Source organism: Dendrobates tinctorius, unplaced genomic scaffold (genome assembly GCF_039654945.1).
Source record: "Dendrobates tinctorius isolate UK_male_01 unplaced genomic scaffold, ASM3965494v1 ptg000060l, whole genome shotgun sequence".
Lineage (NCBI taxonomy): Eukaryota > Metazoa > Chordata > Amphibia > Anura > Dendrobatidae > Dendrobates > Dendrobates tinctorius.
In genome coordinates this window covers 550,127-562,235 of record NW_027361728.1, presented here as the reverse complement: position 1 = coordinate 562,235, position 12,109 = coordinate 550,127, and positions in this window count along the sequence as shown.

Genomic DNA, 12,109 nt, shown 5'->3' with positions numbered 1-12,109 from the left:
GGACTATTTAATAAAGTAAAAAAAAAAATAAAAAAGTGTTAAAATAATTAAAAAAAAATCGCCAAATAAATTAGAAAAAAAAAAAAAATATTCCCCCAATAAATCCATTTTTTGGAAATAATAAAAAAAAAACCAATAAAAGTACACATATTAGGTATCGCCGCGTCCGTAATGACCCGCCCTATAAAACTGTCCCATTAGTTAACCCCTTTAGCGAACCCCTTAAAAAATAAAAATAAAAAACGAAGCAAAAAATAATGATTTATTATCATACTGCCAAACAAAAAGTGTAATAACGCGCGATCAAAAAGACGCATATAAATATCCATGGTACCGCTGAAAACGTTATCTTGTCCCACAAAAAACGAGCCACCACACAGCATCATCAGCGAAAAAATAAAAAAGTTATAGCTCGCAGAATAAAGCGATGCAAAAATAATTATTTTTTATATAAAATAGTTTTCATTGCATAAAACCGACAAAAACATAAAAAAAGACCTAAATGAGGTATCGCTGTAACCGTACTGACCCGAAGAATAAAACCGCTTTATCAATTTTACCGCACGCGGAACGGTGTAAACGCACCCCCCCAAAAGAAATTCATGAAACGCTGGTTTTTGTTCATTCTGCGTCCCAAAAATAGGAATAAAAAGCGATCAAAAAATGTCACGTGCCCGAAAATGGCACCAATAAAAACGTCAACTCGTCCCGCAAAAAATAAGACCTCACATGACTCGGTGGGTCAAAATACGGAAAAATTATAGCTCTCAAAATGTGGTGATGCAAAAACTATTTTACAATAAAAAGCGTCTTTTAGCGTGCGACAGCCGCCAAACATAAAAACCGCCATAAATAGTAAATCAAACCCCCCAGTTATCACCCCCTTAGGCTAGTTTCACACTTGCTTTTTTTTGCAGCGCGTTTTTCCCGCAAAAAAACGCATTAAAAAAACGCATACAAATGCATACAAACGCTGCGTTTTTTTCAAGCATTTCTATGCGCATGCAGGAAAAAAACGCAGCGTTTTTGTGCGTTTGTATGCGTTTTTTGTGCGTTTGCGTTTTTTTACAGATTTTGGAAAAACCCCACAAAAAAGAAAAAACAACCATTCAACAACACACAAGACCAATGGGACTTCATTGTGGGTGTGGTATGTTAATATATAGACCCTGTCTACAGTATTCTTCACATTTGCTTGATTCTTCTCGTGACCATGGATCTGCGCTGGAAGAGTTTTCACTTCAACTTGGATTTGGACATCGCGATGGCTCAGGCGTATGCAGTTGCTTGCCATGAACAAAGGAAGAGAGAGAGGCAGCGAAGACGGCGGCGTATGTGGATACATCCGATTGTTGAACTCCGGGAGAGCCGTGGGGCATACCACACCCTCTACAGCGAGCTCCAGTCAAACCCGGAGAAATTTACAGATTATATCCGGATGTCCCACGAAAGTTTCATGGATTTGCTTGCTCTTGTACAACAATCCATCCGGAGACAGGACACACAGCTCCGTCGTGCGATTCCTCCTGAGGAACGGCTACTGGTGACATTACGGTATGTTTTAAAAACCAAGGGGTGCGGTCTGATGTTTTTTTTTTAAATTTAGTATTCAAAACCTTGGGTAATTAGTTTTCGTGAATGTACTAATATTTTATTTTATAGTTTTTTAAAATAATATACATAAATATTAATTTTACTTCTTTGTCTGTTCACAGATTCCTGGCGACTGGAGAAACCCTATCTTCACTACACTTCCAGTACCGTATTGGAATCTCTACCTTGTCTGGAATTGTTGCTGACACCTGCCGGGCTCTCTGGAATGTTCTTTGTCCAGAATTTATGCCCCTGCCCACCGCTGAAAAGTGGATGGAAATTGCTGACAAATTCTGGACAGTATGCAATTTTCCCAACTGTTTGGGAGCTGTTGATGGTAAACACATACGGATCATCAAACCCCAAAGAACGGGATCTGAGTACTATAATTACAAAAAGTACTTTTCAATAGTACTCATGGCGATTGCGGATGCCGGATGTATGTTTGTAGCAGTGGACATTGGCGCATTTGGCCGTGGTAATGACTCACAGGCTTTTAAAAACTCAGACATGGGCCGGAGGTTGTATGGCAACCAATTTAATTTCCCTGTGCCACGGCCTCTTCCTCACACCGAAGCTCCGCCACTGCCCTTTGTAATGGTTGGCGATGAGGCTTTTCAAATGTGCGGAAACTTACTGAAACCCTACTCCAGCCGGGACTTGGACCACACCAAAAAAATATTTAATTACAGGCTGACCAGGGCCAGAAGAACTGTCGAGTGTGCTTTTGGGATTCTTGTCTCCAGATGGCGAATTCTGGGCACGGCCATTAATCTTAAACTTGAAACAGTCGATGAGGTGGTGAAGGCCTGTGTGGTTCTACATAACTTTGTGATGGCTAAAGAGCACCCGACCTTTGAACTGGACGATGATGCTCCTAACTAGAGTTGAGCGATACCGTCCGATACTTCAAAGTATCGTATCGGATGGTATCGGCCGATCTTTAAAAAAAGTATCGGTATCGCCGATTCCGATACCGGAAGTCCCATTCAAGTCTATGGGACTTCCGGTATCGGAATAAGAAAAACCCTTTCCTGCCCTTGTACAGCCTCTCTGGGGTCTGTACGGGCCTTTCGGGGGGCTGTGCCGGCCTGCCAGGGGGTCTGTGCAGGCTCCGGTGGTCTGTGCCGGCCTGCCGGTGGTCTGTGCAGGCTCCGGGGGGCTGTGCCGGCCTGCCGGGGGGCTGTGCCGGCCTGCCGGGGGGCTGTGCCGGCCTGCCGGGGGGCTGTGCAGGCTCCGGGGGGCTGTGCCGGCCTGCCGGGGGGCTGTGCCGGCCTGCCGGTGGTCTGTGCAGGCTCCGGGGGTCTGTGCAGGCATCGTCCGATGGGACTACAAGTCCCATCGGGCGATGCCTGCTACCATGACAGTGATTGACACATTAGCCAATGATGGGACAGTAGTAGTCCCATCATCCGGCTAATGTGTTAAATGTAAAAAAAAAAAAAAAAATTACATGCTACATACATACAACATGCATACTACATACATGCTACATTCATACTACATACTACATACATGCTACATTCATACTACATAAATACTACATGCAACATACATACTACATATATACTACATGCATGCTACATACATACTGCATGCTACATACATACCACATATATACTACATACATACTACATGCATGCTACATGCATGCTACATGCTACATACATAACACATATATACTACATGCATGCTACATACATACTACATGCTACATACTACATATATACTACATGCATGCTACATACATACTACATGCTACATACTACATATATACTACATGCATGCTACATACATACTACATGCTACATACATACTACATATATACTACATGCATGCTACATACATACTACATGCTACATACATACTACATACATACTACATGCTACATACATACCACATACATAACACATATATACTACATGCATGCTACATACATACTACATGCTACATACATACCATATACATACTACATGCATGCTACATACATACTACATGCATGCTACATACATACTACATGCTACATATATACTACATATATACTACATGCATGCTACATACATACTACATGCTACATACATACTACATATATACTACATGCATGCTACATTCTACATGCTACATACATACTACATATATACTACATGCATGCTACATACATACTACATGCATGCTACATACATACTACATGCTACATACATACCACATACATACTACATATATACTACATGCATGCTACATACATACTGCATGCTACATGCATGCTACATACATACTACATGCTACATACATACCACATACATACTACATATATACTACATGCATGCTACATACATACTGCATGCTACATACATACTACATACATACTACATACATACTACATATATACTACATGCATGCTACATACATACTACATGCTACATGCATGCTACATACATACTACATACATACTACATGCTACATACATACCACATATATTCTACATACATACAATACATTCATACAATACATACATAGACATACAGTACATATAACATAGAGTAACATACTTACCAATACTTGTCACATTGTTCCCCGAAGCCATTGTCTTTTCCGGAATAAATATTAACATAACAAACCACAAAAATACTCACCCACGATCCGAAGCAGTCCACGAGTGTGTCCCACGACGATCTTGGGTAGAGAACTGCAGCATCAGCTGTTGCTGCCGTTCTCTACGGGCTGCAGGAATCCAATGACGGAAGGTAGGTATCCTTCCGCACTGTATTCCTCCGCCACTTAAAAAAAAAAAAAGTCCCTAGTCTCACTTTATGCCATTGCTGTGTGGGAATTTCCCACGCAGCAATGGCATAAAGTGAGACTAGGGACTTTTTTTTTTTTAAGTGGCGGAGGAATACAGTGCGGAAGGATACCTACCTTCCGTCATTGGATTCCTGCAGCCCGTAGAGAACGGCAGCATCATCTGATGCTGCCGTTCTCTACCCAAGATCGTCGTGGGACACACTCGTGGACTGCTTCGGATCGTGGGTGAGTATTTTTGTGGTTTGTTATGTTAATATTTATTCCGGAAAAGACAATGGCTTCGGGGAACAATGTGACAAGTATTGGTAAGTATGTTACTCTATGTTATATGTACTGTATGTCTATGTATGTATTGTATGAATGTATTGTATGTATGTAGTATATATGTGGTATGTATGTAGCATGTAGTATGTATGTAGTATGTATGTAGCATGCATGTAGCATGTAGTATGTATGTAGCATGCATGTAGTATATATGTAGTATGTATGTAGCATGCATGTAGTATATATGTAGCATGTATGTAGTATGTATGTGGTATGTATGTAGCATGTAGTATGTATGTAGCATGCATGTAGTATATATGTAGTATGTATGTAGCATGTAGTATGTATGTAGTATGTATGTAGTATGTATGTGGTATGTATGTGGCATGTAGTATGTATGTAGCATGCATGTAGTATGTATGTAGCATGCATGTAGTATGTATGTAGTATGTATGTAGTTTGTAGCATGTATGTAGTATGTATGTAGTATGTAGCATGCATGTAGTATGTATGTAGCATGCATGTAGTATATATGTAGTATGTATGTAGCATGCATGTAGTATATATGTAGCATGTATGTAGTATGTATGTGGTATGTATGTAGCATGTAGTATGTATGTAGCATGCATGTAGTATATATGTAGTATGTATGTAGCATGTAGTATGTATGTAGTATGTATGTAGTATGTATGTGGTATGTATGTGGCATGTAGTATGTATGTAGCATGCATGCAGTATGTATGTAGCATGCATGTAGTATGTATGTAGTATGTATGTAGTATGTAGCATGTATGTAGTATGTATGTAGTATGTAGCATGCATGTAGTATGTATGTAGCATGCATGTAGTATATATGTAGTATGTAGTATGTATGTAGTATGTATGTGGTTTGTATGTAGCATGTAGTATGTATGTAGCATGCATGTAGCATGCATGTAGTATGTATGTAGCATGCATGTAGTATGTATGTAGTATGTATGTAGCATGCATGTAGTATGTATGTAGTATATATGTAGTATGTATGTAGTATATATGTAGTATGTATGTAGCATGTAGTATGTATGTAGCATGCATGTAGTATGTATGTAGCATGTATGTAGTATGTATGTAGTATATATGTAGTATGTATGTAGCATGTAGTATGTATGTAGCATGCATGTAGTATGTATGTAGTATTTTTTTTTTTTTTTTTTTTAACATTTAACACATTAGCCGGATGATGGGACTACTACTGTCCCATCATTGGCTAATGTGTCAATCACTGTCATGGTAGCAGGCATCGCCCGATGGGACTTGTAGTCCCATCGGACGATGCTTGCACAGACCCCCCGGACATCAGCACAGCCCCCCGGCAGGCCGGCACAGCCCCCCGGCAGGCCGGTACAGACCCCCACAGGGTGCACAGACCACCGGCAGGCCGGCACAGCCCCCCGGCAGGCCGGTACAGACCCCCACAGGGTGCACAGACCACCGGCAGGCCGGCACAGCCCCCCGGCAGGCCGGTACAGACCCCGGGCAGTCCACACAGCCCCCCGGCAGGCCGGCTCAGCCCCCCGGCAGGCCGGCAGAGACCCCCGGAAGGCCCGAAATGACGGCGCATCATGATGCGCACACACCGCGCATCATGATGACGTCAGTCTGTCAATCAACTTTGAACTTCCGATTCCGATGCCGAATTCCGATATTGAAAAAATATCGGAAGTCGGTATCGGAATTCCGATACAGCAAGTATCGGCCGATACCCGATACTTGCGGTATCTGAATGCTCAACACTACTCCTAACCCATTGCCTGAATTCACTCAGCACACTCTCAGGTCATCCGTTGAAGTTGGCCAAATGAGGGACCAATTTGCGGCCTACTTTATTTCTGATGTAGGACGGGTGCACTGGCAAGATGAAATGGTGTAATGTTTTTGTTTGTTTATGGTAATAAAAAACCTTATTTGATACCATTACTGAGTGCACTATATTTTTTTAAACTCCAATTAAATAAAAATATATTGGAACGAGCAAAGCTGCAGGCCATGAATCAGGAAACCAATTTTTTTCAAGAGAAAATTGCGCAACTAGTTGAAAAAAAAGTATGTGATTTTCTCAAAACACAACCCTCAAAACCCAACCCCAATGAAAGTCCATGGGGAATACAAGTCAGCATTGAGTGGATGAATGTAATCTGCTCCATTCCAACTTACAAGTTATTACACTAGGCCTTGGAATGACTATACTAGGCCGTGGTATTTCAAATATGAGTATAGTAGGCCTTGGGCCTACTAGTATAGTCATATGTGAAATACCACGGCCTAGTATAGTCATACCAAGGCCTACTCGATTTTTGCCAACTAGGATCTTGTTTCACGAAAAACAAACTGTTGAAACTTGACAAGTTTCAACAGTTTGTTTTTCATGAAACCAGATTCTAGTTGGTAAAACTTATTACACTAGGCCTTGTAATGACTACACTAGGCCGTGGTATTTCAAATATGAGTATAGTAGGCCTTGGGGCTAGTAGTATAGTAATATGTGAAATACCACGGCCTAGTATAGTCATGCCAAGGCCTACTGTAATAACTCGATTTTTAACAACTAGCATCTTGTTTCACAAAAAACAAACTGGTGAAACTAGAACGAAACTTATTTTTTAGACAAGTTTCAACAGTTTGTTTTTCATGAAACCAGATTCGAGTTGGTAAAACTAGAGTTATTACACTAGGCCTTGGAATGACTACACTAGGCCGTGGTATTTCAAATATGAGTATAGTAGGCCTTGGGGCTAGTAGTATAGTAATATGTGAAATACCACGGCCTAGTATAGTAATACTAAGGCCTACTCGATTTTTACCAACTAGGATCTTGTTTCACGAAAAACAAACTGGTGAAACTTGACAAGTTTCAACAGTTTGTTTTTCATGAAACCAGATTCTAGTTGGTAAAACTTATTACACTAGGCCTTGTAATGACTACACTAGGCCGTGGTATTTCAAATATGAGTATAGTAGGCCTTGGGGCTAGTAGTATAGTAATATGTGAAATACCACGGCCTAGTATAGTCATACCAAGGCCTACTGTAATAACTCGATTTTTAACAACTAGCATCTTGTTTCACAAAAAACAAACTGGTGAAACTAGAAAGAAACTTATTTTTAAGACAAGTTTCAACAGTTTGTTTTTCATGAAACCAGATCCAAGTTGGTAAAACTCGAGTTATTACACTAGGCCTTGGTATGACTATACTAGTCCGTGTTATTTCACATATGACTATACTAGGCCTTGGGTTGGTTTTTAACATGTATTTACCCATCAGTGTGTGTGAGCGGCGCAAACAACATTAATGAAACTTTGTAATGGTGAACCACAAATGTAAATTTATTTTTAATCACAAAAATAAACCAAAAAATTATTTTTTCCGGCGTTTGGGGGCAGATGGTTTCAATTTGGGGGTGTGCAGGGAATATGCAACACTTGCAGTTGAAGACGGTGTTTGAGGGGAAGGGGCAACAAAACTTGTGGGGGAAGGTAGTCCAGTTAAGGGAATTAAACTAGGAACACTTGGAGGAGAGGAAATCTGTTCAGGTACATTAGTTGTAATGGCATGTCGCCGTAGGCTTGTGTGCCTGGACCGACTTTGGCCCAATGCCCGCCTTGATAGATTTCGCCTTGAACTAGGGGCAAATATTGAATGTAGGTCCCCCGTCTGCTGGTGTGGCTGCTGCTGCTGCTGAGGTGGCTGCTGCTGCTGCTGAGGTGGCGGCTGCTGCTGAGGTGGCTGCTGCTGCTGCTGAGGTGGCTGCTGCTGCTGCTGAGGTGGTTGCTGCTGCTGCTGAGGTGGCTGCTGCTGCTGAAGTGGCTGCTGCTGCTGAGGTGGCTGCTGCTGAGGTGGCTGCTGCTGCTGAGGTGGCTGCTGCTGCTGCTCTTCGTTGTCAGTGCTCGTCCTTGCAGGAGGACTGGTGGCGGCAGTGATGGTCCAGAGTGGTGGTGGCAGGGCTACTACATGTTGTTGTAGCGGCAGGGCTGTTCCATGTTTGCCTAGTGGTGGCTGAGCTCCACGCATGCATGGGAGTGGCGGTGGTGCTCCAGACAGGAGCAGCGCTTGCCATGGTGGTGTCGGTGAAGTGACCAGCTGCACTCAGACTTGTGGTGGTGTAACGGTGGGTGTCCTGGCTTTGAATAGAGGTGTCCGTGCAGTGGTATGCAGCACAAGTCGGTAGTGAGGTGAAGCGAGTCAATGGTGGCACAGGTGGAAATGACACCACTGACTGCTGACCGTACCGATTATGCTGCATAGCCTGCAAGAAAGCATTGTTGCAGGCCTGCAGCACATTCAGCTGTTGCTCAGGACTAAGGTGTTCCGCCATGCCCTTTTCAATCTTACTAAAAAAATGGTGTGCTGGTCTGTTGAGGTCGGCCTCCAGACGGTCAAGGCGCTGTTCTACAGAATTGAAGCGGTGTTCAAAGTGGTTAAAACCACGTTCCATGAGTGCAAAACCGCTTTCAACTCTGTCGGACAGTGACTTGAGGCTGGAATTAAAGGCCTCGCTCAAATGCATAAACTCGGGCAAGACATTCCTGTCCAAGGCCCTCTGCAGCTGGCGGGTAGTGCCCGCATAACCAGTGGCAGAGACCTGGGACAGGGGAACACCTGATGGCCCAGCTTCCTGGTCACCAGCTGTGTGTGTGGTTGACCTGCAAGGTGCTTCCTGGCTGTCGGATGGCTGGGACGGGTCAGAGGACGTCCGAGGAAGGACCGCTCCAGGGCCAGGTTGCAGGGTGCTGCTCCAGGTGCTGTGGAAGAAAGGAAAATCATTACTACCATGCCTTTACAAGAAGCATCAGCTGTGGATTAGAAAAACACAGATTAATAAAAATAAAAACCCAAAATTTATAATACTTACGATCTCGTGGCAAGGAACCGTCTTAGGAACTGCAACGCGTGATAGTGACGGTATCTAGTTCTGGTCCTTGACGCAGATCCACTGCGAACCTGGCCCTCAGCACGAACATCACTGTTGAAGCGGTCCTTGATAGAACGCCAACGTGTTTGGACTTTGTCCACTGTTGTTAAAAAAAAAACAGTGCCGTCAAGGACAACAGTCAATGCGGCACAATATAGCAATACAATACTCAAAGCAGTCACTGTAGACCCCGATGACACTGTTGGGTTTCCTGCTAGAATACACCTAGCACGAAACCCAACAGTGCCGTCAAGGACAACAGTCACTGCGGCACAATGTAGCAATACAATACTCAAAGCAGTCACTGTAGACCCCGATGACACTGTTGGGTTTCCTGCTAGAATACACCTAGCACGAAACCCAACAGTGCCGTCAAGGACAACAGTCACTGCGGCACAATGTAGCAATACAATACTTAAAGCAGTCACTGTAGACCCCGATGACACTGTTGGGTTTCCTGCTAGAATACACCTAGCACGAAACCCAACAGTGCCGTCAAGGACAACAGTCACTGCGGCACAATGTAGCAATACAATACTCAAAGCAGTCACTGTAGACCCCGATGACACTGTTGGGTTTCCTGCTAGAATATGCCTAGCACGAAACCCAACAGTGCCGTCAAGGACAACAGTCACTGCGGCACAATACAGAGCAGGGAAATACTCACTAAACGCCTTTTTGGAGGATGCTGTGGCGCTGTCCCAGCCATCCATCAACGCTGCGGCCACCTCATTCCATAGCCGCCGGGTCACCACAATGTCCTTGTGCAGCCGGTCACGGCTGTCCCACAACGGCGAATGCTCCTGGACCAGGCTGATGAGCTGCTCATTATCCAGGTAGACGTCTTCATCCCGTTGTGGAACCTAGACAAAACACATTCATTAGAATAATCAAATTTAAATTGAATAAAAAGTTACAAAAAAAGAAACATAAAAAAGAGTAAAAATAGAAGATAAAAAATAAAGAACATTACAAATCATTTGATACATACATTCCGTATCACCACCGGGACTTGGCTTCGCTGCTCCTGCTCTTCGCCCTCACTAGTCCCGTCCGCAGAAGATGATGATGACGATGTCTTAAAAAAGTTGAAAAAAACGTAAGAGATTTGGAGAAGCAGCAGATATACTTACCAGATGCACGAAAATAATCACCTCACGGTCTGCTTGCGCCAATTCCTGCCGCGATGGGGAATACTCGGATTCTGAAGACATACTGCATTTAAAAATAATAAAAATCATTAGTACATACATAATTTAAAAGGACAGGCATATAATGTAATATACTCACATTCTTTGCTGATAGAAGATGGGTTCCTTGTTGACTGTCTGCTCTCCAATCTGTCAGTGTAGTAGTGGCAGAGTTTTGGCAGGCACCTCCTTTATATAGACTTTTTTTTTTTTACTTTAGAAGATTATAACTAGTACAACAAGTGGACACCACCAAAAAAACGCAGCGCTAAAAAAACGCTTACATGCAGGGCCAAAAAATGCAACATGCTGCGTCTGGAAAATACAAACGCACACCCCAAAAAAACGCAGCGCATGAAAATCGCATACGTGCGCATGCCAGCGCGCAGGTATGCGCACCCATGTTAAATATAGGGGAAAAAACGCATGCGCACGTATGCGTTTTTTTCCAGCGCAAAAAAACGCAAATGTGAAACCAGCCTTAGGTAGGGAAAAATAATAAAATTTAAAAAAAAAGTATTTATCTCCATTTTCCCGTTAGGGTAAGGCTGTGTGCACACGCTGCGGATTAGGTGCGGATTCATCCGCGCGGATTTTGTAAAATCCGCAGGTGAAACCGCAGGTCAAAAGACCTGCGGTTTTACCTGTGGATTGCTCTGCGGTTTTGTCCTGTGGTTTTTCATCTCCTCAATAGAGGAGATGGCAAACCGCAGGAGAATCCGCAGAAAGAATTGACATGTCAATTCTTTCTGCGGATTGAAAACCGCAGATAATCCGCGCGGAAAATTCCGCACCGTCTGCACTGCGGTTTTTGATTCCCATAGGGAATCATGGTACTGTACACCTGCGGGTCCGCAGCAGCCAAGACCGCTGCGGAACCGCAGCAAAATCCGCAGCGTGTGCACACAGCCTTAGGGTTTGGGCTAGGGTTAGGGCTAGGGTTAGGGTTAGGGTTAGGGCTAGGGTTAGGGTTAGGGCTAGGGTTAGGGCTAGGGTTAGGGCTAGGGTTAGGGCTCAGATTAGGGTTAGGGGTGTGTTGGGGTTAGGGTTGGAGTTATAATTGGGGGTTTCCACTGTTTGGGCACATCAGGGGCTCTCCAAATGCAACATGGCGTCTGATCTCAATTCCAGCCAATTCTGAGTTGAAAAAGTCAAATGGTGCTCCTTCCCTTCCAAGCTCTGCCATGCGCCCAAACAGTGTTTCACCCCCACATGTAGGGTATCAGCCTACTCAGGACAAATTGCAAAACAATTTTTGGGGTCCAATTTCTCCTGTTACCCTTAGGAAAATAAAAAATTGGGGGCAAAAA